The 26,816-nt window shown below is 36.2% G+C and overlaps 1 long non-coding RNA gene across 3 annotated transcripts in view; it reads right to left on the bottom strand.

Moving 5' to 3' along the window:
• The window catches only part of LOC109451261 (uncharacterized), a 189,838-nt gene extending 169,958 nt beyond the window's left edge, over positions 1-19,880 (bottom strand). Inside the window, exons 1-3 of one of the 3 annotated variants that reach the window (XR_016019810.1) lie at positions 18,516-19,880; positions 13,247-13,359; positions 1,136-1,221 (exon numbers count right to left, since the gene is read on the bottom strand). This is a non-coding gene — a long non-coding RNA (uncharacterized LOC109451261). Of the gene's footprint in view, positions 1-1,135; positions 8,831-13,246; positions 13,360-18,515 lie in introns of those variants that run through there. The other 2 variants (XR_016019811.1, XR_016019809.1) reach the window with 2 other exon arrangements.
• Between the last annotated feature and the right edge of the window lie 6,936 nt (positions 19,881-26,816).

The raw sequence follows: 26,816 nt of genomic DNA, 5'->3' as shown, positions 1-26,816 counted from the left end.
TACACGGTGAGCTGGTGCATGTGCTAGGTGCTGGGTTACAGACACCCAACCCTGAACTGAAGAAGCTCCTGGTTAGAAGAAGTGATGCTAGCCAGGCTGAGCATGGCACACACAGAACAGTCAGGGGATGGTGATAAGGCTAGAATCGGTGTGCCTACATTTGACTCTCAGCTCCTCCATTTAGTGTGAAGTGCAATCTTGGACAATGTACTTAAACCATCTGTATCTCAGTTCCATTACTGTTTTGATGTGTTTCCAGTCCTCTGAGGATGTCTGTATGTAATATATACACACACACACACCCCAAAGTTGAAATCACATTTTTTGCATATTTATATTGTATTTTATACACTTTAGAGTATATCAGAAGCATTTTTCCATGCCAATATTTCTCCTAACTGTATAATACAACATACAAATATACATTAACTTAAGCAACTCCTTATAATTGGACACTTACATTGTTTCCATTTTTTCACTATAGTAGGTTTTTTTTGTTTGTTTGTTTGTTTTCTTTTTTTTAACAGAACTTTATTGGGTAACGGTGTGTACTTCCAGGGCTTTTCCAAGTCAAGTTGTTGATTGTTGGTTCAATCTTAGTTGTGGAGAGCGCAGCGCAGCTCCAGGTCCAGTTGCCATTGTTAGTTATAAGGGGCGCAGCCCACCATCCCTTGCGGGAGTCTAGGAATCAAATCTTGTGTTTGAGAGCCCGCACTCCAACCAACTAAGCCATCTGGCTCCCCGGGAGCTGAGCAGCAGCTCATTGACTTCATTCTAGTTGCGGAGAGTGCAGCTCGCTGGCCCATGTGGGAATCGAACCTGCAGCCCCGTTGCCTAGAGCTCATGCTCTAACCAACTGAGCCACCTGTCCGCCCCTCACTATAATAAATTGTGATGAACATTTTTCCCTCTCTTCTAAAATAGCTTAATAGTATTAGACTCAAATACTGTATGAAAGATATTTAAATCTCAATAAAATTATCTAAAGACCAATGGTTCAGAAAGTAAATATTCCATAACATTTTTATTCTTTCTTGGTCATGTTCTATTCTGTTTTCTAATAATATTATGCAGACTTTTAAAATATTGTGCAATAGGAACTAAATTCAATATTGAACAATGAATAATGACTGACCTCGTATTGCCAGCCATTGATCTAGGATCTGAGGAGACAGCAGTGAACAAGACAGACCAATCTCAGCCTTCATGCAGTTTACCTTTCTAGCAAGGAAGACAGGGAAACAAATGCACAAATCAACACAAATTACATCAGAAGGTGCTTTAGAGAAAAAGCTTGAGAGAGACACCAGTAGTGCCTGACAGCATGGGGAAGGTTCTATTTTTATATAGAATAGCCATGGAATAACTCACTAAAATGGTGATATTTGAGTTGAGATTGAACGAAAAGAGGTAGGAAAGTGGTCCAGGCAGAATGAACACAAAAGAGGACGGAGGCCCATTTGGCTGGAGCCAAGTGAGTCAAAGGAATATGGTAGGAGATATGTTCAGAGAAGTAGCAGGCACCAAGCCATGCCGGGTCTCATAGGCCTTTGTGAGGATTTTGAGTTGAGTTGATAGATGAGCTCTTAATAGATGCTTACATACACATTCTGAAAGTATCTACTTCTTTCTAAGGCATGGTTCTCAAAATAACATTATTTGATATGAATGCTGGTCGATGTATTTTTATAGACCTTCTTACTATTCTAAGCCCCACTATATGGCCTATTGGATTCATTCTTATCCAAATGGCTAGTCATGAGTTTAAGAGCTCTGTTCCTAAAAGCTTTGTTATTTTGTCATGGAGAGACAAGTATAAAAGCTAAATACAAAAAACTGGTAAAACTAAACATTTTTCTGGGTACAAAAATGGGACCATTTGATGTTCTATAAGTGTTCTCCAAGAAAGCACAAGAGAAAGCTCCCAAATTATAGATAATATTAAGATAGCTAAAATGTGAAATACTGTTAGGGAAAAAAAGCTACAAGGATCTCTCAAAACTCTGTGACTTCATATAAAATAGAGAGATAGGTCTCAGCCTTCAGCAGAAGTCATGCAAAATGTAGCTATGAAACACCATGTTCTGGGTTTTCAGCTTTGCTGAAAGTCCAAAGGCTTTCTCTATAGACACAGCCCCCTACCGTAGGGACAAAGAAGGGAACAAATGTGGGACGGCATCAGAAAATGTCAAAAATAAATATTCTTCCTTTCAATAAACATGCACTGAACACAGACTATGTACCAAGCATTTTGCTTGCTGTTGGAAATACAAAGCTATAGTCTTACAGGGTGACAAATTGATGGAATGTGATGAATTGTCTCCTAGATAACACCATGTGATGGTATATGGGAAAAGGACAGATAGCTAGGTGGTCGGGGTCAAATAAGGTAAAAGAAGTGGGAGTTAGCTGCATGTAGGTAGGTTGAAAGGATCTGGTGTCCTAGAAAGAAAAAGGTACTACAAGAGAAAAGGTCCATGCGGAGGCTAGAAGGTGTTGATGAAGCTATTCTGTGTGGTTGAAATACAGAAATAGAGTCGGGAAGTGGTGAAGGTTGAGAGGTAAATACTTGCTCTTACCCTCCTGGGCACAGTGGTTCATTCATATCTTGAAAAGTGCATGCAATTCTGGTCCTCACACTCAATATCCACATGTGGCCAGAAGCTTAGAAAAAAGGCAACTAAAATAATCACGTGAATGAAGCAGTTTGCATAGAAAGAAAGACTGAAAAACTTAAGACTCCTTACCCAACAAAGGCTAAAAGGAAAAATGTACCAAAGTCTATGAAATTAAGATAAATAATGAGTAGATGAACATGATGTACTTGCTCATCAAATCCCAGAGATTGGGATTTCTAGACAAAATCCTAGGCAAAATCCAGCCAACCAGGACATTTCATACATCAACCCTATCTAAAATCAGTGTCTCCTAAATGTGCAGAATCTCCAAAAGATGGGCCTTGGAATTTGTATTTTAACAAATGTCTGGGATGGTCTTTATGCTTAAGTAAATTTGGGAATAATTATTCTAAAAGTAGAGACAGGAAACTCTTAGGATGAGTAATATTAATTGCAAAAAGGCTTTCATCTGGCCTGCTGTTTGGCTTGCACAGGCCAGTCAGCACTACACCAGATGGCTTGGATCCCCTCAAAAGGTGGTACTGATGGCTGGGCCTATCTGTGGATAATCCAAATGACCCCAGGTCTTACCAGCTTCACCAGCCTATGGAGACCGTAACGGTCCAAGTAACAATATGTGACTGTGACTAGCTCAATGTCCTAAGTACTCACACAAAACCTCAGCCTCCTTCAAAATGTTCCCTGTGGTTTCCCAAAGTTCTCCCACAGGAATATGTCCATTCGTGGTCTTCCTCTTAAGAATCATCATGGAAGTTGTCAATCCACAGGCCATTCAAGGGAGTCACCACATGGCAGCCAGCTCCTGGTACCCTCCTGTGTCCTCCTCCTCTCTCTCCAAATTCCTTCCCTAAATGCCCTGTTCCTGCCTTCCATCTTCAAGACCGTAAGTGGCTAGAGGAAGGGATTAGGACTTACAATACATTCCCATTCTTAGCTTTAACTTTTCCAGAATTGTGGTGCTAACAGCAATCTCCCTAAAAAGGCTTGGTTTTTACCTGCTTGCCAAAAAAAATGGATTCTCACATTCATAACTATCATTTTAGGTAGCATTCCCAAGTATATAAAAGAGAGTTGTTGTTTTTATAAATCTAGAGTAGAAACTATTTGCCAAATTTCAACTTGATGGCATTTGAAATACTTAAAGTCAGAATCAGTAAAATTATGAGGCTTCTGCATCCTAAGAACCACTGGAAAAAGAGAACGCCTTCCCTGGGATTTGCATAAGCCTCCAGCAGGTGGAAGACATATGTAGCTTAATGAATACAGTACATAGATGCTTCTAAAATGTACTTGCATTTCAATAGTTTGTAATAAGTTAATATATTCTAAGTAAGAGCTCAGTTAACTAGAATCATAAATACAACTGCTTCACAAATCAAATCCAAAACTCCAAAAGTCTAAGATGAGTGTAAGATCTTCATGAGTCTGAGTCAAATTTGACCCTATGTTTTTTGGTCATTTCACTGCTTACCAAAACTTTCAAAAAAGAAGGCAAAGGAAAGATCCTAAATCAATCAATCGTAGATGTTGATTCACTATATAGGGACCTCTACAGTCTGAAAAGTCTGGAAGGACCCCTTCCTGGATAATAAAGACGACCAAAAGAAGTTTCTGTGGGCAGAAATTTTTCATATACTGAACAAGTGCAACAACTATAGAAACTACATTGACACGTAATAAAGTTTACCAGCCAAGATCAGGATCAGTCTACTACAGCCAAGTGACTTCTCAGGAGAATTACGTGTCACATAAGAAAAAGAAGCCCTCTCCAAACAGGGACACTCCTATGTTCAACCTGTTATCTTTAAAACACATATTGCCCTCATGTAATGAGTGGATAGGGCTTTGATAATGATAATTCTCCTATTCAGAGGCTTGCCCAGCAATGGGGTGTGCTCAGTCTATCCCTTCTTTTTCTCCATATAATTAAAGTCTGGCCACTTGTGATGTTGACCCTTATTTAGAAAACGGGATAGTTTTCTAAAGATATCAGCCCTGGTCATAGGTACCTATCAACCACTTTTCGTTACTCAACATTTTGTATTATAAGATCCTTTTCAAAGTAAATTATGAGACAATATATTTGTTCATCTTGTATGTGTGTGGACCCTAGACACTCACCAATGTTATTCTCTTATTTCCCTTCAATTCACTGGATAATAGAGCTTAGTACTGAAATGCTTCTTTCAATTTAAACTTTCAGTAGATCTAAAGATTCGGGATTGTAAATGCATTACAATGGGAATAACACAGAACAATACCATTGCTGGTGGCCTTGGATACCCAGATGTAAGGGGGGAATTCATTATAACACATTTCAAACTGAATCTTTGTGTGATTGGATTTAATTCCTATGAAAGAGACAGAATCAGACATCAAAATCCAATAAAAGAAATTCTGGGCATGTAAAATCAATAGCTGTGAAATATTTAACAAAAGACAAATATTGAACTTGAACTTAGGGAAGAAGACTTTGTTCCTGTTGTGACCTGTTGGAGGTACAATGGAAATACCCAATCTCCTATTGAGCCAGACACCAGAAAATGGTCATGTAATCCAGCTCAGAGAGACTATTAGCTCACTATGGACTGGGGTGAGATAAAGGCAAGCATCCTGGGGGTGTTTTCATTCCCAGAATAGTTTACCTTATTATTTAATCATTCTAACGGTTCTAAATGCTCAACAGGTAAGTTGTTCTAGGGCTTCTGCACAGGTTTACAAACAGATGTCTGTAAAAATAAAATAAACACACAGGTTTGGGCTTATTTATTTTAGATACACTTCTGTGCTAAACTTCATAGATAGGTAAATATGAGTGTTATATAAATGGTCTCTTTCCAAGCCCAACAACTGAGTTGCCATGTTTAGCAAATAAAACTACTGAACACCAGTTAAATTTGAATTTCAGATTTCATCTAACCCTATCAGTTCACTGCCACAAAAGGAGACCACACTTGAGTCTACTGATAAGAAATCAAATTTGAACTAATTTGCGTATTCAACGAATTGAACAATATTACCTGAAGACCACAAGTACTAAGGTAGAGAGCACAGATTTTACACAAAGAAAAACCTCAGTGATAATCTTGTTCTTGCCTAAAGTAGAAGGGCATTGCATGTCGTGATAATCTGTTATTTTTGTTCAATTCCTTTGAGTTCATATGATACAAAACCATGATGCTTCACATTTTGTAGTAGCCTGTGTGAAATGGCATCTCTACAGTTTATATGAATTTCTAACAAGTGTATAGTGACAAGGGGCTAAATACACACCACAGTTGTATTTAACATAGGGACAGAAGCAGTTATTGATGTGGCTCTTACGCTGAGAGATGGACAAACTTGAGGTAGTTTTAGTTGTTTGGGTTTTAAAGTTTGGTGTGTCTGTGTATATGTGTGTGTTTGAGGGTCCCCAACCCTTTACAATAGGGTAAATCTCAAAAAAGTATTGAACATTGCACTGATAAAAACAAATTATTTTTTTAAAGTCTACAATAAAAAAATTATAAATAGTTTGGACAATGCAGAATATGTATATGTCTTTTTATAAGTAGGTACCTGTAAAGGGCACAGAACACCTCTGATTAGGCATTTATTTAAATTAAGAAATTAATTTGTAATAACAATACCAAGGAGACTCAAGATCAAAGATTATCATATATAATCCACTACCAAATACATGGGGTATCTTTGAAACTAAGGAAATTATCCACCCATCGACTACATTTTTGGGGTATTCTGATGTTTTTTAGTATACACAGAATCCCATTATTTTCCATTATGCATCAAGAAATCAGAAACTGATTCCAAAATAAAACTGAGGTTGAACTTCTTTATTATACACAAATTGGGCTCCTCAATTTTCTAGAGATTACTTAAGCACATGTACATCATCTTAATTTTTTTTTAACGTCCTTATAACCTGGTACTGCCTTACTCACCACAGGTGCTCAGGAAGTTGGATAAATCAATGATTTCAACAAGATTTGTTTGGAAAATGATTCAGATATTATATACAATACTAAAAAGTCTTAACTGCCTTTTATCAAAAGTTTTATTTGGTAAGATTTGAAATTAGGGTTTTTTTTGTTTTTTTTAATCTCTATAGTTGGAGTCTAAGAAAACCGACATCAAGCCCTAGCTTGGCTATAGATTCTAGCTCTAAGATCTCTAAAATGGTGCACTGGTTTTCTCTACATCTGGGAAGGATTCCATTTGCTTCTGTGAGAGAAGAGCAGCAAAAATTCCTGGATTTATGTCTTCAAGGAGACTGTCCATGAAAGTAGGAGGCTTACCTACTACTCTCTACTTTGCCAGCTCTTGTTACAAATACTGTTTTATCAAACAAACAAACAAACAACAACAAAAAAAAACACAGGAAAGTCCAAGATGGTGGATTAGGTAAATGTTATGCCTACTGCCTTCTAGGATTATACCAAAATTACAAATAAATTATAGAACAATCAGCCTCAAGAATCACTTGAAGATTAGCTGAATAGACGCCCTATAACTAAGGATATAAAGAAGAGACCACATGAAGACTGGTAGAAGGAATGGAGGTGCAAAACGGGCAGACCCCAAACCCACAGATAGTGGTTTAACACGGGAGGGACACCTCCGTGGCAGAGGTCCTCCCAGAAGAGGGAGGGTTTCCAGCGCCATACCAGGCTCCCCAGCCCATGGGTCCTGTGCTGGGAAGCAGAGTTTAATGGGGGTTCTCACAACATCTGGCAGTAAAAATCATCAAAGACTCCATCTGTCCAATCTGGTGAGATGGAAGATGGCTGGAATACCAGACACCCTCTTAAAGGGCCCGCACACTGCCTCACTCACTTGCAAACACTCACCTGGTCTCCAGTGGAGGGGTAACAACTCAAGAGGCACCAGAGACATACCAGGAAAGACTATTGTGTGGCTATGGGGCAAGAGCTGGAAGGACAGCAGCCATTCTTCCTCTGTGGAGCCTGCCTGAAATGTAGCCTACAGGAGGTTGCCATCTTTTCTAGGTTGAACTCTCCTCCAAAGTGCCAAATCTGAGGCCGCTTTGGTCTGGTAGAACCTGTGCACGTGCACCACCTTGGTGACACCCTGGATCCCCATCTCATAGAGCTAGTGCTGCATCACCAGGGGAACTCTCAGTCCTGGGTGCCCGCCCACCCCACACGCTGTGGAAGCCTTTTACAGCAGCAGATGGCTTTCCACGACCTGGGGAGCTTTTCCAGGTGGGTAGTGAACTACAACTTGTGCCACAGCCTCTCTTGGATGACTCTCAAGGATCTGCAGGCCCAGGGTGAACAGTGGCAGGCTGTGGTGTTCTCAGCACATTTTGCAAAGTGGTCACAGGCTAGGCTCAAGAATTGAATTTGTATTAACTTTGTAAAAATCACCAGCCATGCCTCCTGACACCTGTCAAAATGGCTATCATCAATAAATCAACAAACAACAAGTGTTGGCGAAGATGTGGACAAAAGGGAACTGTGCACTGTTGGTGGAATTGCAAATTGGTGCAGCCACTATGGAAAACAATATGGAAGTTCCTCAAAAAATTAAAAATAGAACTACTTTATGACCCAGCAATTCCGCTCCTGGGTATTTATCCAAAGAAATCCAAAACACGAATTTGAAAAAATATATGCACCCCTATGTTTACTGCAGTGCTATTCACAATAGCCAAGATATGGAAACAACTGAAATACCCATCAATAGACCACTGGATAAAGAAACTGTGGTACATTTATACAATGGAGTATTACTTTGCCATTAAAAAGAACGAAATCTTACCATTTGTAACAACATGGATGGATGGATCTAGAGGGTATTATGCTAAGTGAAATAAGTCAGGCTGAGAAAGACAAATACAAAATAATCTCACTTATATATGGAATATAACTAACAGAATAAACAAACAAACAGTAATAGACTCATAGATACAAAGAACAAACAGGTGGTTGCTAGATGAGAAGAAGCTTGGGGAGATGGGTGAGAAAGGTGAAAGGATTAGGAAGTTCAAATTAGTAGTCACAAAATAGTCACAGGGATGTGAAATATAGCATGGGGAATATAGTCAATAATGTTGTAAAAACTATGTATGGTGTCAGATGGGTACTAGACTTACCGGGGGTTCACTTCATAAATTATATAAATGCCTAACCACTGCACTATACACTGGAAACTAATATAAAATAATATTGAACGTCAACCATAATGAATACGTGTGTGTGTGTGTGTGTGTGTGTGTATATATATATATATATATATATATACACATATATATATATATGTATATATATATACATACATACATACATACATACATATATTCATAGGATGTAAAGTACAGCATAGGGAATATAGTGAATGGTATTGTAATAGCTATGCACAGTGTCAGATGGATAGTAGATTTCTTGGGGTTATCACTCTGTGAGGTGTGTAATGTCTAATCACTATGTTGTTTTGTACACCTGAAACTAATTTTTTAAAAAAAGGTTCTTTTTATTCTACAACAATCTAACTCCAAACAAAATTAAATGTGAGTTTATTCAACAACACAGTGATAATAAAGCCAAGATCACGGCTTTAACTTCTGGATGTGCCAATGGCATACTACAGAGAAAGGCAAAGGCATGAAATAAAGCTTAGCCCTCTCCACTTACACCTGCCTTAATGACGACTTAAGAAAAGACAAGGACGAGAGCAGAGAGTGCTACGCTTTACATTTAACAAACTTAACACCTACAGGGGAAGCATTATATGCTCATTTTACAAATGAAGAAACTGACTTCCCAAGGTCACATAACTAGGGAGCAGCAGTGCTAAGATTTGAACCCAGGTCTGATTGCTTCCAAAGGCTGCGCTTTTGCTAAAGCATCATGATGTCCCCACTAGACCCAGTGCAGATGGCTTACGGCAGGCCATCACTGCTAGCGGCTAGTCAGTTCGGTGCACATATCTGACTAGGACCAGAAGAGAGGTGCCTTTTCCCATTTGAAAGGGCAGCAGACAATTCTGTTGTTTTATGGGATGAGAAGTGCCCAAATTAGGATAAATCAGTTCTCACTAAAAGCAGCCATGGGGCACACAAGATCAGATTCGTACAAAAAGAATAAGACACATCATTTCTTTCATTGTTATTTTTAGATTCCTGTTCTCTGCGTTTTCCATACTAGCTTGCTAAAACATCAAGGTTAATGTCTCCATCAGGTTCCAACTTCCCAAATGACCTTTATCCCAATTACCCTTCCATGCAACACCTGCTTCAGAAAAATTAACCTTCAAAATGCTCCTGAAATGGGACTCTCCCAAACATCTGTACCCCTGAGAAATAAGTACCTCCCACTCATCTTCCACTCACTTCTGGAATTAAACAAGTTAATTATGAAGTTCACTTGAGAGAATGAGAAACAAACAATAGCCAGGAAAACAAAGAGCAAGGGTGAGAAGGCTTATCCTACTGAGCATAACACCTACTCTAAAGCCTCAAATATCAAAACTGTCGTTTTGGTGAAATAAAACAGACCCATGACACAAAATTTAAAATCCTGCAGTAGACCCAACTGCTTATGAAAATTTAGTATATTCTATAGGCATCATCTCAAATCAGTAAGGAAAAATGGACTTTTTAATAAATAGCATTCGATTAACAGGAGAGCTATATAAAAAAAGATAACACTGTATATATTTCTCATGCCACATACCAGAAAAATTTCCAAGTAGAGTTTTAGAAACCATGTAAGTACTGTGGGAGAACATGGATGAATTACTCCATAACTTGGATTAATTGGTAAATTTTGATTATATATATAATCCATATATATATATGGAGAAACTTTCATACAGCAAACAATACCATTAGAAAATACAAATGCAAAATGAAAAAACATTTAGCAACTTACACTGTAAAGGGCTAATACTCCTAAAGCTATGTATTTAAATAGAGAAGAAAATGTTCAATAACATGATAGAAAAATGGGCTAGCAAAATAAAGGAAAATGGCCTTCAGCGCTATGAAAAGGTATACAAAGATATTCGTAATAAGAGAAATGAAAAAGTAAAAGTATACAGATTCCTGGTACCAGACTTGCCCTCTTACTATTGACAACTAGAAAACTGTATAAAATATATGAAACAAGTATTTTCAAACACAGAACAAGCGGCACGTGACTATGATCATGGAGAGAAGAGAAACAATAAGGTGGACCCTACAATCACCCCAGTGTTTTGCTTAAAGGCACTTTAGGGGACGATGTTATATTATAAGGAGGGGGAAACCAAGCAGAGCAAAGTGGTCTCATCAAGTTAAGATGACAAAGACTGGCAATCAAGGAGGCTAAACTGGCAAGAATTTGTGGTACATTGTGCTATAGAGGAGAGAGCTATACAGGAAGAGTTTCAAGATCTGCACAGGGTTCCCTTGAATCTTTAACTGCATACTGAGTTAACATGAGGAGAGTAAAAACCTGTCAGACTCAAAGAACTAACGGGGAGTTTAGACTAGCCAATAGCAATAGTAATAGTAATAGGAGCTCAAAAAGGGCTGGGAGATTCAAATTCTTACCTACAGAATTTGAAATCTTGTTGGACTCTCGGGCTATTACCCAAGCAAGTTTTTCTTTATTTTGGTAAAAATTGGCAAATGGATTCTAAAATTTATATAGAAATGCAAACGACTTAGAACCACCTAAACCATTTTGTTAAAGAAGAATAACATAGAAGGACTTACTGTGCCTGATTTCAAGAATTACTATAAAACTACAATAATCAAAACAGTGTGGTACTGGCATAAGAATAGATATATAGATTAATGGAACAGAAAAAAGTGTCTAGAAACAAACGTGTGGTCAATTGGTTTACAACAAAGGTGCCAAACTAATTCAATTGGAAAGAATAGTCTTTTCAACAAATGGTGCTACAACAACTGGATATGTGTATTAGAAAAATGGACTCTGAGCCTATGCATATGAAAAAAATGGACTCTGACACTCACAACGTACACAGAAATAAATGTAAAAGCTAAGACATTAAAATTTCCAGAAGAAAATACTAGAAAAATCTTTGTGGCCTTGGGGTAAGGAAAGATTTTTTTTCTTTTAATGTAACACAGAAAGCACAAACCTGGAAAGAAAATAATAAGTGATACTTCATCAAAACTTACAAATTTTGCTCTCCCAAAATCACTCTTTATAAAATGAAAGGGCAAGCCACAGCCTGGGAGAATATATGCATAATACTGACAAAAGGCTTACAGCCAGGATATTTTTTTAATAAAATCTTAAAACCCAATTAAAATTGGGCAAAAGATTTAAACAGTCACCTCATAAAAGAAGACGTATTGGCCAGTAAGCCTACACAAGATACCCAACATCATGACATCAGGAAAATGCAAAATAAAATCACAATGAACTACATACCACTCACGCACTAGAATGGCTAAAACTTAAATGACTGCCAAGCCCAAGTGATAGCAAGGATGTGGAGCAACTGAACTTCTCAAATATTAAGGGTAGGATTGACATATAGTACAACCAGTTTGGCAAATAGTTTTAGTTATTTATAAAGTTAGAATACACTTACTATATGACTGAGCAATTCCACTCGAAGGTGTTTACCCAAATGAAAACCTATGTCCACTCAAAAACTTATACATGAACATGAATGTTCATAACAGCTTTGCTCAAAATAGCCAAACATTTACAACAACACAAATGTCCATCAACAGATGAATAGATAAACCAACTATAGTATATCCATACAATTTATAAAATAGATTTCAAAAAAATGAACAACTGATACATGTTACAACATGAATGAATTTCACTTAGTGTTAATTGAAAGAAATCAGACACAGAAGAGTACATACAAATGATTCCTACTACCTGAAATTCTAGAATAGGAAAAATCAATCTGTAATCATAGAAAGCAAATTAGTTGTTGCCTGGGACCAGGGGTGGGGTAGGGAATGAGGACTGACTACAAAGGGTCATGAAGAACTTTGGGGGATGATGGAAATGTTCTATGTGTTTGATTTGGGTGGTAGTCACACAGACGTACAAGGTCTATCGATGAAGTTTGTGAACTCGCCACCATGCGCTTACATTGGCAGCACTGTACAGTAAGGTTTCATAACGTTGGTATGTCAGTGTCTCACAGCTGTGTTGGTGTCAACATGTGGTGGTGTCTTGCTGAGTGGCATTCGTTATTGTTGTTGTGTGTTTCTGTGTGCCATCGCAAGAATGTCTGAGTTTCAATTAGAACAACGAACAAGCATTAAATTTCTTGTTAAACTTGGCAAGAGTGGAAGTGAAATCAGGAACATGTTAGTCCAAGTTTATGGGGATAATGCCATGAAGAAAATGGCAGTGTACAAATGGAGTAAACGTTTTTCTGAGGGGAGTGAACGCTTCACTGATGAAGAGAGGTCAGGGCTGCCAGTAACAAGCAGAACTGACGGAAACATTGCAAAAATTAATTGAATCGTGCATCAAAATCGTCGCTGACTGTGAGAAGCATAGCAGACCAAATAAATATTGACAGAGAAACAGTTAGGAAAATCTAACTGAAAACCTGGGCATGAGAAAGGTGTGTGCAAAAATGGTTCTGAGGGAGCTCACCGATGAACAAAAGCAAAGGAGCGTCGAAGTTTGCCAAGACCTTTTGAAGAGGCAAAACGATGTTTTGGGCCATGTTATCACTCGTGATGAAACATGAGTGTACCAATACAACCCTGAAACAAAGCGTCAAAGTGCGCAATGTAAGTCAGACAATTCTTCATGACCAAAAATGTTATATCCAAATCAAGAGTCAAAACAATGTTGCTAACATTTTTTTATATCGGGGGATTATTTATTATGAATTTGTACCAACTGGACAAACAGTTAACCAAGTTTACTATTTGGAAGTGCTGAAAAGGCTGTGTGGAAAAGTTAGACTAAAACTACCTGAACTTTTTGCCAATAATTCATGGCTCTTGCATCACAACAATGCACCAGCTCACACGGCACTGTCTGTGAGGGAGTTTTTAGCCAGTAAACAAATAACTGTATTGGAACACCCTCCCTACTCACCTGAGCTGGCCCCCAATGACTTCTTTCTGTACCCGAAGATAAAGGAAATATTGACTGGAAGATATTTTGATGACATTCAGGACATCAAGGGTAATACAACAAAAGCTTTGATGGCCATTCCAGAAAAAGAGTTCCAAAATTGCTTTGAAGGGTGGGCTAGGTGCTGATGTTGGTGCATAGCTTCCCAAGGGGAGTACTTGGAAGGTGACCACAGTGATATTCAGCAATGAGGTATGTAGCACTTTTTCTAGGATGAGTTTGCAAACTTAATTGTCACACCTCATATTTATTTTTCTAAACCTGAATCCTGTACAGCTAAAGTTTGCATTTATTATACAGTAGTTCCCTCCTAGCCACGATTTCACTTTCTACAGTTTCAGTTTCCCATGGTCAACTGCAATCGAAAAATATTAAATGGAAAATTCTAGAAATGAACAATTCATAACTTTTAAATTGCATGCCATTTTGAGTAGTGTGATGAAATCTCTCACCATCCCTCTCCATCCTGTCCAGGACATGAATCATCACTTTGTCCAGCGTATCCACGGTATTTGCTGCCTGCCTGTTAGTCACTTAGGAGCGTCTCAGTTATCAGATTGACTGTTAGGGTATCACACTGCTTGTGTTCAACTAACTCTTGTTTTACTTAATAATGGTCCCAAAGTGTGAGTAGTGATGTTGGCAATTCAGATATGCCAAAGAGGAGCCATAAAGTGCTTCCTTTAAAGTGAAAAGGTGAGTATAGTACAATAGTTCATATTCACATAACTTTTATTATAGTATATTGTTATAATTTTCTGTTTTATTATTACTTATTATTGTTTCTCTTACTGTGCACAATTTATAAATTAAACTTTATCATAGGTATGTATGTATGGGAAAAATCATAGTATATATATATATATATACACATATATATAAACTTTATCATAAGTATGTATGTATAGAAAAAAGCATATATATATATATATATATATATATATATATATATATATATATATATATATATATATATATATATGGTTCAGTACTAATGTGGTTTCAGCATCTACTGGGAGTCCTGAAACATATCCCCCTTGGAAAAAGGGGGACTAGTGTATATAAATTATACCTCAATAAGGTTGATTTTTGAAATGAGACTGAAACACTATTTCTTACCTATCATATTAGTAAAATCAAAGGATTAGAAAACATACTTTGTTGATGAGACTGTGAAGGGGACAGCAACTCTCATACATGACTTGTGACAATGTAAAATTGGATCATCCATAGGGAACCTGCCAATAGCTACCAAATGACCTATGCATTTACCTCTAATCCATATATCTCACTTCTAGCAATCTATTCCAAAGATCTATTAGCAAACATATGGAAAATATATATACACAACTTTTCATTAAAGTGCTGTTTGCTCTGCAATAAGATATAGATAGTGGGAAAACATCTAAGTACCAAGGGAATATGGTATATTCAGGACAGAGATATAAGCTAGACTTCTCTGAATATGCCTTGTATTTCACATATATATATGAATATACTTATATTTATATTTACTAGCTTTTTTTACTGAAAATGCCTAAAACAATGATTAGTACAGTAGCAATGAGCATCTCAATTATATTCTCTAAATACCATTTTCCACCAAAAAGAGCCAGAGTTTTTAAGAAAGAGAGCTGATTCCAGGGTTCTGGAAAGGAAGTGTATAAATCGGTCACAAAAGCCAAGGAAGCTCCCAAATACTACCTCGGTCAAACGGACTCAGAAGCCAAACTAAAGAACCTCCCACTGGCCAAAGATGGAACAATTTGAGTATCAATAAAGATGATATTTGGGATGGATTGAAAAAGTAAATTCTTAAAAGTCCATTTGTTCATAATGATACTAAAAAAACCCAAATACATTCATTGATCATTGAAGGATGTTAGGAAACCAATTCACTAATTTGAAAACTGGTAAATAAAGAGAAAGAAGAAGCCATTAGCAAATCCAGACTACAGAAAGGCCATAGGATAAATACCTAGTTTTTTCAATACTAAATGACCAAAAAGTAAAATAAGGAAAGAGATGGAAGAGTTCTCTATAGATCATATAAAATTAAATGACTCATCAACTTGATAGCAATGTGTGGACCTTATCTAGATCTTTATTGGAACAAACATAATTTTTAAAATATCTTTATGAGACAACGAAGGAATATGAACATTGACTACATATTAGATGATAGTAAGGTGTTACGGTCAATTTTGATAAGTGTGATAATGATATGTCATAAGATTTCAAGATAGTTCTTATCACTTAGAAATACATACTATATTTAAAGCTGATACTTGTCATCTAGAATCTAATTCAACTCAATGGCACACAGAAACAGTGGGAATGGATGGATAGACAGACAAGATTGTCCGTGAGGTCATTATTGTTGAAACTGGGCAATGGGTCAGGGAGTTCACTGTATTATTCTCTCTAGATTTTCGTATGCTTAAAATTTGTCATAATAAGAAAGGTTTTTAAAGTACCATATGTAAACAGTTAAAAAGAAAATAGAAATCTAGATCTGGACATGTGAGCTAAAAAATAGACGTCATGTACAAAAGGGAGAGGATTTGGTGAAAGCTACAACCCAGGGTAAAGAACAACATTCTAAAATTCAATCTATGCAAAAAGTTAATAATAAAATAATATCTCATAAGTCATGTTTGGTGAAACATAAATAATCAATCAACCAATCAATCAGTCAATCATATGAGTATAATAAGACCATGAGGTCCCTGGAGCAGGAAGAGGAAAGCAGCATGTGGATCACAAGGAAACATGTACCCAACTAGAACAGAGGTAGAAACTGGAGATCTCAGTCTGGAGGGAATAGTTAGCAAAAAATAATAGGACAATGAGGATCTGAAACCAGGAAAAAGGCAATGGAATGAAGATGATGGAACAAATTCTAGAGACAAATCATAACAACAGTTGACAATGTTTAACATTGAGATGAAGAAGAAGGAAGAGCCAAAGATGATTCAATTCAATTCAACAAATATTTACCAACCGTGAGTCTCACATGATCGCAAAGACCTGGCAGTCTAATTGAACAGGTAAGTAATTAAAACAATTAACTATACTTATAACAGATATTAACATGAAAGTTGTAGGAGAACAGAGATGAAGGAACAACTGAATAGATGGGGATAGTAACTGAGACGGGGAAAATACTGGAGGAACAGCAGTTTAGAAAGAACAGTAGAATTTGAGATGTTTATGGGACATAGGTTCAATAAGAGGTTACACATAGAGTTCATGTATCAGTATATAGGCAAAGATTCTAAAATAAATGGATTAGTTAAATTTGTTGGAAGTTTAAAAATGCCATCTTTCCACTTTGGTCCTATAAAGACAATATTTGATTCTATCAACATCTTCATCAAGTTTCTTTTTTTGTTTTTCAGTTAAATCTTTCCTGGATGCTAAGTAAATTCTGATTTAATGCTACTATATAGACTTTCTGAAATCATCTGAACCTAATGTCAAATTCCCTGATGCACCGTTTATGTGCATCATTTAAGATAAATTAAACAATTTCTTTGTAAATGCTTGTCTCACTGCACTTATCAGTATAGCTATAAAAAGCATAGTGATAATGGCTACCTTCAAAGAGAAAAATGTTATTTCAAAGATGGAAAAGTAATAAATCTTTGTTTTAAGGACTATGTAATGAGTGAAGGCAGAGGCAGCGCTGCTGATGTAACTGAATGGAAGTAACTTTTCCAAATGAAAACAAATCATATTTCTCTTCAGAAATGTTTGTACTCAATTTCTGAATGCCCTGTTTTAGAATTTATAGTTTTATTGAAAAGTCTGGGAAATTGAGAAACTGTCTCTAAAGTTCATTTATCAATTGGTCCAAATATATGCAATAGAGCAATGTTATATATGGTTAAACTGTAACACACGGTTTTCAACATCAATTGACATCAGGAATTCAAGAAGTAAAAAGTGCCATATGGCATTCATTTCATACTATAAAGGGGGACAACACCATCTACTATTTAATCACCATTCACAGGAATTTTCTTAGGTTGAGAAAGAAATCCAATAATAGCATATATAAAATTAAAGATGGCTAGGAGATATCACTGAACATTTGCATATTAATTTCCTAAATTGATTAGAAAACATAAGAAAAAGTCTTAGAATGAGCTACTTTCATCTTATACACTTTTATATATCTTTATAGTGACAAATGGGCGTCTATATTCTCAAAAATAATCTCACCAATTGAACAATGAACTAAAGTTGAGTAATGGTATAGATGGAGAGGTTTGTTTAACTATCACCTCCCAAAGATATGGAATGGAAGACTGCCCCAAGATCCCATCCCCTAGGATGCACATTTTTATTTTTATCTAAGCAACGTGCATGATACAGTACATGACTAAACATAATCCAATTTGATTTGTGTTTCCGTGGTTCTCCAAAGAACAAATCTGTAAAATGACAACATGTGAAAGCTTAACACAGTGATATAAAATGGCAGTGGCACGGTTCATATCTTAAACTGACAAACTGATGGTGATTATTGCAAGGACAATGCCCTGCATATGTCAAACGATTTGCAAATAATTTATGTCACCTTCCCCTCCATTATTGTTTTTGCAGAGGACATAAACTGTGTCACCAATATTAAACTGTCTGCAAAAAGAGCCGAGCTCAGCTTTCTCTTCTCTGAGAACGCGGAGCCATCTGTACCCAGACAAACATGCATATGGCCATCATTTGTCCAACATCTTACACAGTGTGAAGGTTTTTTACTTGAAATGCCAACCTGGGTGGCAGATGATGTATGTGTTTCCTCAGTCCTGTGATTACCAGGCCCGTGCCGCTGTGCCGCGCTCTCACCTCATCAGTTCCACAAGCTGCACTCCAAGGTGTGTGAGGCATTTGCAGCAATATGGCTTCTGACACGCACGGAGGTGGAGGCGTCCTGGTGTGAATATCCGACTCCAGATTTTGTTCCAATCAGGGTCAAAGTCTGACCCGCAGAAATTAGTGTGGGTAGAGATTTAGGACTCAAAAACAGCAATTTGAAAACTGGAATGAATATATTTTGATAAAGGAGAAAGCAAAGGGCACTCACTATCCCCTGCTTAATTGTTGTGCCTAATGCCTTAGAAATGGCCTGCATTTTGTTCCTTTGGAGGAAAATGTAGTGTAAAGCATGCTTGTTAGCACCAGGTGTACATAGAAAAGGTTACACCTACAATTAGAAGGTGTAATTAATTTTAGGGATTTGCCATTACTATAGATGAGAGTAAAGGGAATTGTCACCCTTACAAAAATAAATGACAAGGCAGCTATCCTACAGATCCAATACAGAGTTTTAGGAACACTTGAATAGGATTTTGATTGTGTGTGTGTGTGTGTGTGTGTGTGTGTTATATGTCACAAATGCATGCACACAAACACACACACACACACACATACACACACACACAAGACTGGGATCCTAAAACATAATTTTTTTTTTCTTTTAAGAGGTATCCAGAATCCAGACATGCAATTCAAGGCATAATACAGTATTTTTCTCTTACTATGATCCTCTATTTTTATCAGGGAGGGAGAGAGAGCAATAGAGGAGAATTGAGTTTAAAGATTGTCCCAAAGGGATCTGTTTAGACATTAAATAGGTTTTACAAAAACCTCAGGTCTTAATGAGTTACGTGTAAATTCATCAGAAACATATGGATTTATTTTCCTATAAAATTCTCAGGGACATAAAATATCTCCCCAACCTCCCTTTTTCGACAGGTAGTCGGGGGGACTAAAAGAAGACAAGTGATATTTAGTTCTTGTCCTGTACCACTTACCATATTTGGCCATAAACAAAAAAGTTTTCAAACATGGACTTTGAAAACTCAAACAAAAATACGTAATTTTTAAAAAAGAAATAATTTCTCGAAATTTATGAAACAAAAAAAATCTATGTACTTACCAAAATGAAAACATATCCCACCTAAGACCAGTTATGCTTACGAGAGAGTAAGTGAAATAGAAGCCATCAAGACCATCTTAGTAGTGACTCAATGTGATATGATTTCCAGAAATTGAATTCTCTCAATTGAAGACAACAGGCAGTTAACATAATTTCCATCAATATTTGCCACTTCCGATTACCTGTAATTGTTTCAATTAATGACTAGAGGGAAGAAAATGGAAACATACATATGTTAATAATAAAATTACAGAAAAACAAACATAATGGATTTTGTGAATTTACATTTGGGGAGTTTGTAAGATGAGGCCAGCAGCCCCTTAGCAGCTTATCCTGACAAGTTTAATTTATATGTTTTTAAATGAGCATTTGTCAAGGTTGGGAGAACTAAATTACATCCAGTTTACCCCCTCCTCTACCCCCAGGCTTTTTGTTCTCCTATATCCTAAAAAATACCAAGGATATGGTTAATAAAGCTCTCTGTTTTGTACAGAAGTTTCTTTGAGAGATTCATTAAATTAGAATTGTGAAAATTAATGTCTTTTTAAACTGCCTACTGGACCTTTCTACTTGGATGTCCAACTCAACATATCCAAAACTGGCATCAAAATTGTCAGTCTCATGAATTTGCTTTTCTATCAACTATACCCTTTCTGCCATTGAGGCTCAAAATCTTTGATGTTACTTTTTCTTTTCATCTGTTTAGCTATGAACCCTATAAACTTTTCCTTCCAAGTTTTTCTCAGATCTGCCCCTCTATTTCCTTTTCCTTGGCAACCGTCCTAATCCAAGTACTCATTACCTCAACTTAAGTTAAACAGGCTTTCATTTTTGTTTCCTACTGCACGATGCAGATGACACATCACTTCCTGATCAATCTTGCTCAACAGCCAATTTAATCATATCTTATTCTTCTTTCCAATAAAAATAATACTTTGGATTTGTGGAATGCTTCAGACCTATCAAGGCTGTGAAGCAGCAGAACAGGTAGTAACATTTCTGTGTTGTACATGAGGACGTTAAAACTTAGAGAGGGCGGGCCTTGCCTGAAGCCACACATAGCTACCAATGGGAGCAGGAATCCGACCCAAGGCTTTTGACTCCAAGTTCAGAACAGCGTTCTGTCTAGGATGACTGCCACGTTGCCTAAATGTCAAAATTGCTTAAGTGCCCTCAAGATCTTTTGTCCAAATCGAGTCCAAATTTACACTTATAAGTTCATCTTTCATGGCTACCATACAGAAACCTTCTGATCCAACTGCATTGATTTACCTACTGTCCATGAATTTGCTGGACACTCTACTCATGCTGTGATCTTCTAATAAAAGTCTTCCCCGATTCAGAGTCTACTTACCTACCTTTTAAAACGCAATTCCATTTACCTTCTCCATGAAGCTTTTTACAACTATTCCATTAAATGTCAATAATTGTTCACACGTTTAAACTCAGTGTAATTATTTTTTATTTGTTGTTTTTTTTGACTAACACTAATTTGGCCTGAATCCCCTTCTGAGGCAGTGCCTTTCTGAGGACTCCATTTGATGCCCATGTGTATCAGGTGACTTTCCACTCTGATGGGAATGCAAATGATTTCTAGCCCTCTACGAACTCTAACGATGGTTCTACTTGCTCTTTCCCAATAGTTCTTTCCTGAGTCTTGGTAGTTTCTTCATATACCTGTGATGATCAATACAATACTCAGCTGAAGTCTAGTGGCGGAACCCTCTCTAGAGGTCTCGCTCCATGCAGTTCTCTCCAGTACTCTGCTTTGGGAATTCTAGCCACCTTGGTTGGCCTTCTTGAACTCTGAACTCTGTCTTCTCAACTCAGGGAATCTACCGGGCCCTGTTTTGTTCCCCTCTCCTGTGCTACAGCCCGAAAATACTAAGCAGAAGCTGGGACAATTGAAAGGCTCACTTTGTTTCTTTTCATGCAAGGATCACTGTCCTGAAATGACTATTGTTTCATGTCTGAAAACCACTGTTTCATATATTTTGTCTGGCTTCTTCAGTTCTTTAAGGCAGGAGAATAAATCCAGTCCTTGCTGCTCCCATCATAACAGGAAGTGGGCTTTCTTAGATAAGCATTATGAAATATAAAGATTGCTCTAGGAGTCAAAGTGAAAATAAGCTTTTCTTATTTGGAATTCTCAAAAAACAAAATAAAAAACAACAAAATGAAAATTTATCCTTTCTAAAATAAGCCCTTCAGCAATGGCATTCAGTTCAAAGTAGAAAAAGTAAAATTCATCGACTCTTTATTTTAATCTTTATTTTATACACATGTAAGGAGGTAATTCAACATTTTAAAGGTAATTTACACAATCTTTCATATTTAGTAAAGGTCACAAAGAAACATTGTTTCAATAGACAGAAATATTTTCTGATGTAATATTAAAATATAAGGTATTTCTTCATTTGTGTTGTTTGGTAGCAAAAAATGAAAAATGGTGTGACTTGCAACACAAATCTGTTCAGAGAGAGAGAGAGAAATGAAATAAACAGAAAAAAGGGTCTGAGCAAGCTAGTACTTTTTTTTTCTTACAAGCTCCACTTTGTATTGGTAAGACCAGATAATGAGTAGCACTTTTTCTTTGTAACAATTCATTAATCAGAGAAATGATCCTTGCTCGTGTTTAGATGTTTTACTTAATTTGGTACCTCTGGCCTGCTGCCCCACTAGTGCCAAAATTATTATTTCTCACCCAGCAGGTGATAAATAACAACTTCAGTCGTGATTAATACTATGAATCCTTCAACCTGACTAATGCAAAAAAACTTGAGACCTACAGAACAAGTGGGTGATAATTGTTGTGAGAACTGTTGAAGCTCTGCTCAGCTTGTGAGAAAAGAAATCCACAGGAAATGAAGCGTTTGCTAGCAGTCCAGCTGATCCTAAGAGGCTTCATTAAGCCCATCTCCCGACATTCCGCCACTTGAATACCAGTGCTGGATTTTCTCCCTCCTAATACTAAGTTTGAAGTATCTTCAGAGACAAGAAACCACTAACTCATTTTGCTACATTTAAATATTTATTGAGTGGATGAATGAATAATAAATGAGAACACAGAGTTCTTACCCAAATACTAGTCATTGTTAATATGGGTCAGGTGAGAGCTACATACAGTTATCTCTGGTCATTTCTCTAATAATACAATTGTACACAATGTAGTTTTGCTAAAGCCCATAGCAAAATTAACATTCTCTGCTGGCAAAAAGAAAACTGTTACTAATGACCAGTAACTAAAGCCACATGGTGCCATCAACTTGATTATTATCACTTAGCACGAGATACCAAGGTAATATACCAGTAGTCCTCAGTTAGGCAGATGGTAGGGGAAATATGTATTGTTTGAAGAGCTTCCCAGGATATTCCTTGCCTCCAAATTTAGAAACTTCTTTAAATGGCACAATATATTTTAAGTCACAAGTCAATGGATTCATAATGATGGTCAACCACTTGAATATGATTTCAGACATATTGTTCAGCAGGCAAGTTGTTTTAATTTTTGGTTATTTTAATGCTTTAGGTGGAGGGATGCACTCTCCAGTTTAACATAGACCCCACTATTCCTATTGTCCTAATATCCCGTCTGTCTCTCTATTCATCACACACCTAGCTTCTGAATTAAGTTCGTGATCTCTGGCTATATGGAAAGGTGTCAAATAATATCAAGGGGGGGGGGGGGAGTTAAGAAAATAGCTTGGATTGAGACATGCAGCTAAATATACCCAGAGATTTTCAAGAATCACAAATTATCTAAGCATCAGTTTCTTCAGTTAAAAACTATTTTACCTCTGCCCTTAATCTAAACAAGCAATGTCTGGCATGGGATCAAGATCACTTGAAAAGTGCACAATGTTTAAGTGATAAAGAGTGGAAGAGGGGAGTGTAACACAGCCTAGAGCTCAGGATAACTCTTAAGAATAGTCTTAACCAGGATTTGAAGTAAGGGGAGAAAGCAACAGAATGAAACAAAAACCTATTTCCTCATTAACCAGATATCTCATCGTTCTTAATCTTAATGAAAAGTGAAGAAAATTACCTTAAATTGAAATTCTAGACTATGGACGTAGCATTGATTTACTCTTTAAATTAAGAGGAAATAAAAAACTTAATGACAAAAATATAAATTGAATTTGTAGTCAAAAAATCTCTCCTCAAAATCCAGTAACGCTGAATAATCCCTATCTTACATAAATTTCTGAGAACAGAAAGTGTCACCCAATTCATTTCTTTAAATCAACTTTATTGAAGTATAATTTACATAGAATAAAATGCATTTTGATGAGTTTTGACAAATGTATACATCTTATAAACCATACCAAAATCCAAACAGAGAATTTTCCCATTCCCCCAAAGGGTTCCCTTGTGCCCGTCTGCGTTCAATCAAAACAAATCACCTCACCCCAGGCAACCATTGATCTTCTGTCATCATAGATTAACTTTGCCTAGTCTAGAACTTCATATATATGTACATAGAATATATATTTCACTTCTAGCCTCTTACCCTCAGCATATGTAATGGTTTTGAGATTCATCCAGGTTGTTGCAAGTAATAGTTTGTCCCTTTTATTATTGAACAGTATTCTGTTGTTTGAATATACCATAATTTATTCATCCTGTAGATGGACTTTTGGAATTTTTTCAAATTCCAGGCTGTTACAAATTAAGCTGATAAACATTAAGGTACAAACCTTTTTATGGACATGGTGTTATTCCTTTAGGGCAGATACTTAGAACCGGATTTACTCAGTCATGTAGTAAACGTGCATTTAAGAAAATTGCCAGTTTTCCAAACTGCTTACACCAATTTCTACTCCCACTAGCAATGTATGAGAATTCCAATCCTTTCACATCTTTGTCAACACATGGTAAAGTCAAACTTCAATTTTAACCATTTTAAAGGTGTGCAGTGGTATCTATTGTGGTTTGATTACATTTACTTGATGACTAATGACATTAAGCTTCTTTTTCATCTATTTATTAGCCATTTATATATTTTCTTTTGTATAATGTCTAAGTCTTTTGCTCACTTTTTAACCTGGATTGTTTGTCTTTTTATTAAGTTCTAAGAGTTTGTTATCTGTTCTTGATAATTTAATCAGATATATTATTGCAAATAATTTCTCCCAGTCTGTGGCAAGCCTTTTCATTTTCTAAAGTGTCACTTGGAAGAAGTGTTTTTAATTTTGATGAATTTTACAATATTTTCCTTTTTCGTAAGTGCTGTGTCCTATCAACAAAATCTTTGCCTACCCTAAAGTCACAAAGGGTTTTCCCAGTGTTTTCTTCTAGAAGTTTTAGTTTCAACTTTTACATTTAGGTCAATAATATATTTTGAGTTAGTTTCTTGTGATTTTTTTTCCATTTGATATCGACTTTGTTCCAGAACCATCTGTCTAAAATAATATCCATTTCCCCATTTGAATTATCTAGAATTTTATTGACTTTTATTACGTCTGTTTCCTATGTCATTTTGGTTTATTTTCTGTTGGTTTTTCATTTTTTATTACATTGATTATCATTCTTTATGATTTTCTTCATAGTACTTATCTGGGGGTTAATTGCTCTTCTTTCTCTGGAGTCTAAAGATGGAAGCTGAGATAATTGATTGTAAGCTTTTTTTCCTTTTTGAATATGAACATTTAAAGCTGTACTTTTCCCTGTAGGCACTATTTAACTTAAATCCCACAAACTTGGGTATATTTTCATTATTCCTAAATTCAAAATATTTTCTAATCTCCTTTACCCTGGGTGTTTTTGAAGGGTGTTGTTTAATTTCCAAATATTAGGGGATTATCCACGGCCTAAATCCACTCAATAATTATTTGTTGAGCACCTACCATATGCTCAACAAGTAAAGAAACTCCCAGAGATAAGGGGCTGGGAAATAGCAGATACTTATTCAGACTACTTACTTTACACAATCCTTGACAAATTCAAGATGTTTACTGAATGAATGAAAATAAGCACTCTGGGGGATGTAAACATAAAAGTTTGATTAGAATTTAACTCTGAAGAGTATTAGTCTAGTGATAAAATAAAAATATGATACCAAGAAATAAAGACTACATGGGTATTCAAGAACTTGACAAATTAATGCTTCTTGAGCTGTCCAGTGAAAAATTCAGCACTTCTAAATTCTCCAAGGAAACAGATAATGGATACCTAATCTGTTATTGCATTTGGTTGGAAAAAACATTTAACATTATATAACCAAATGACTGCCAATGCATGATACAGTGGCTCTACCTTGTATGAGTAATGTTAAATTATTATTCACAATATTATGGCCTTATATACAGAAATACTACATCATAGATTGTTCACTAATTTTCCAGTCCTTTCACACCTATCAAAAGCAAAAGCAAATGGCAAGCTGAGGATAAATATCCACAAAACCTCTGAAAACAATGGGTTAATTTATCTATGATACAAACATCACACATAAATCAGTAAGGAAAAAAAACAATCCAATTAGCAATGGACAAAAACAGAGATTACTAATAACCAATAAAGTTGAAAATATGTTTAACCTCACTTATATAGAGACATAAAATCAAAAAGTAATAAGATACTACTTTTCACTTAGAATAGCAAATATTTAAATGTTTCATAGTGAAAGTTTCATAAGACTATAAATTTATATAAAATTTAAGTTATGTGGCCTTGAAGAAATCTCTTAATCTCTCTGTGCCTCCTTAGTTTTGTCATCTCTAAAACAGGGATATTATATCATAGGATTGTTATAAATTATTTAATATATGTAAAGAACTTAGAACAATGTCTCATACACTGCAAGCATTATATGTCTTTAGGACTTTAGATTAGGTAGACTTCTTCACTATAACAACAAAAGCATAATCCATAAAATACTTGATAAACTAGACTCAATCAAAATTAAACATTTCTGCTCTTCCAAAGATACCACTGAGAAAATGAAAAGACAAGCCATAAACTGTGAGTAAAGTAGTATAATTACAATGTAATACATAGATGATTATAGAAATGAAACCCATATAATGTTACTAACCAATGTCACCCCAATAAATTTAATTTTTAAAAAAGTAGTCTATATTATTTGAAAATAGGCTCTGATTAAAGGTATATATTGTAAAGTCTGGACAACTA

Source organism: Rhinolophus sinicus, chromosome 17 (genome assembly GCF_057876585.1).
Source record: "Rhinolophus sinicus isolate RSI-liver-muscle chromosome 17, RSI-T2T, whole genome shotgun sequence".
Lineage (NCBI taxonomy): Eukaryota > Metazoa > Chordata > Mammalia > Chiroptera > Rhinolophidae > Rhinolophus > Rhinolophus sinicus.
The sequence above is the reverse complement of the archived record's forward strand: the minus strand, read 5'-3'. Positions and strand labels throughout refer to the sequence as shown.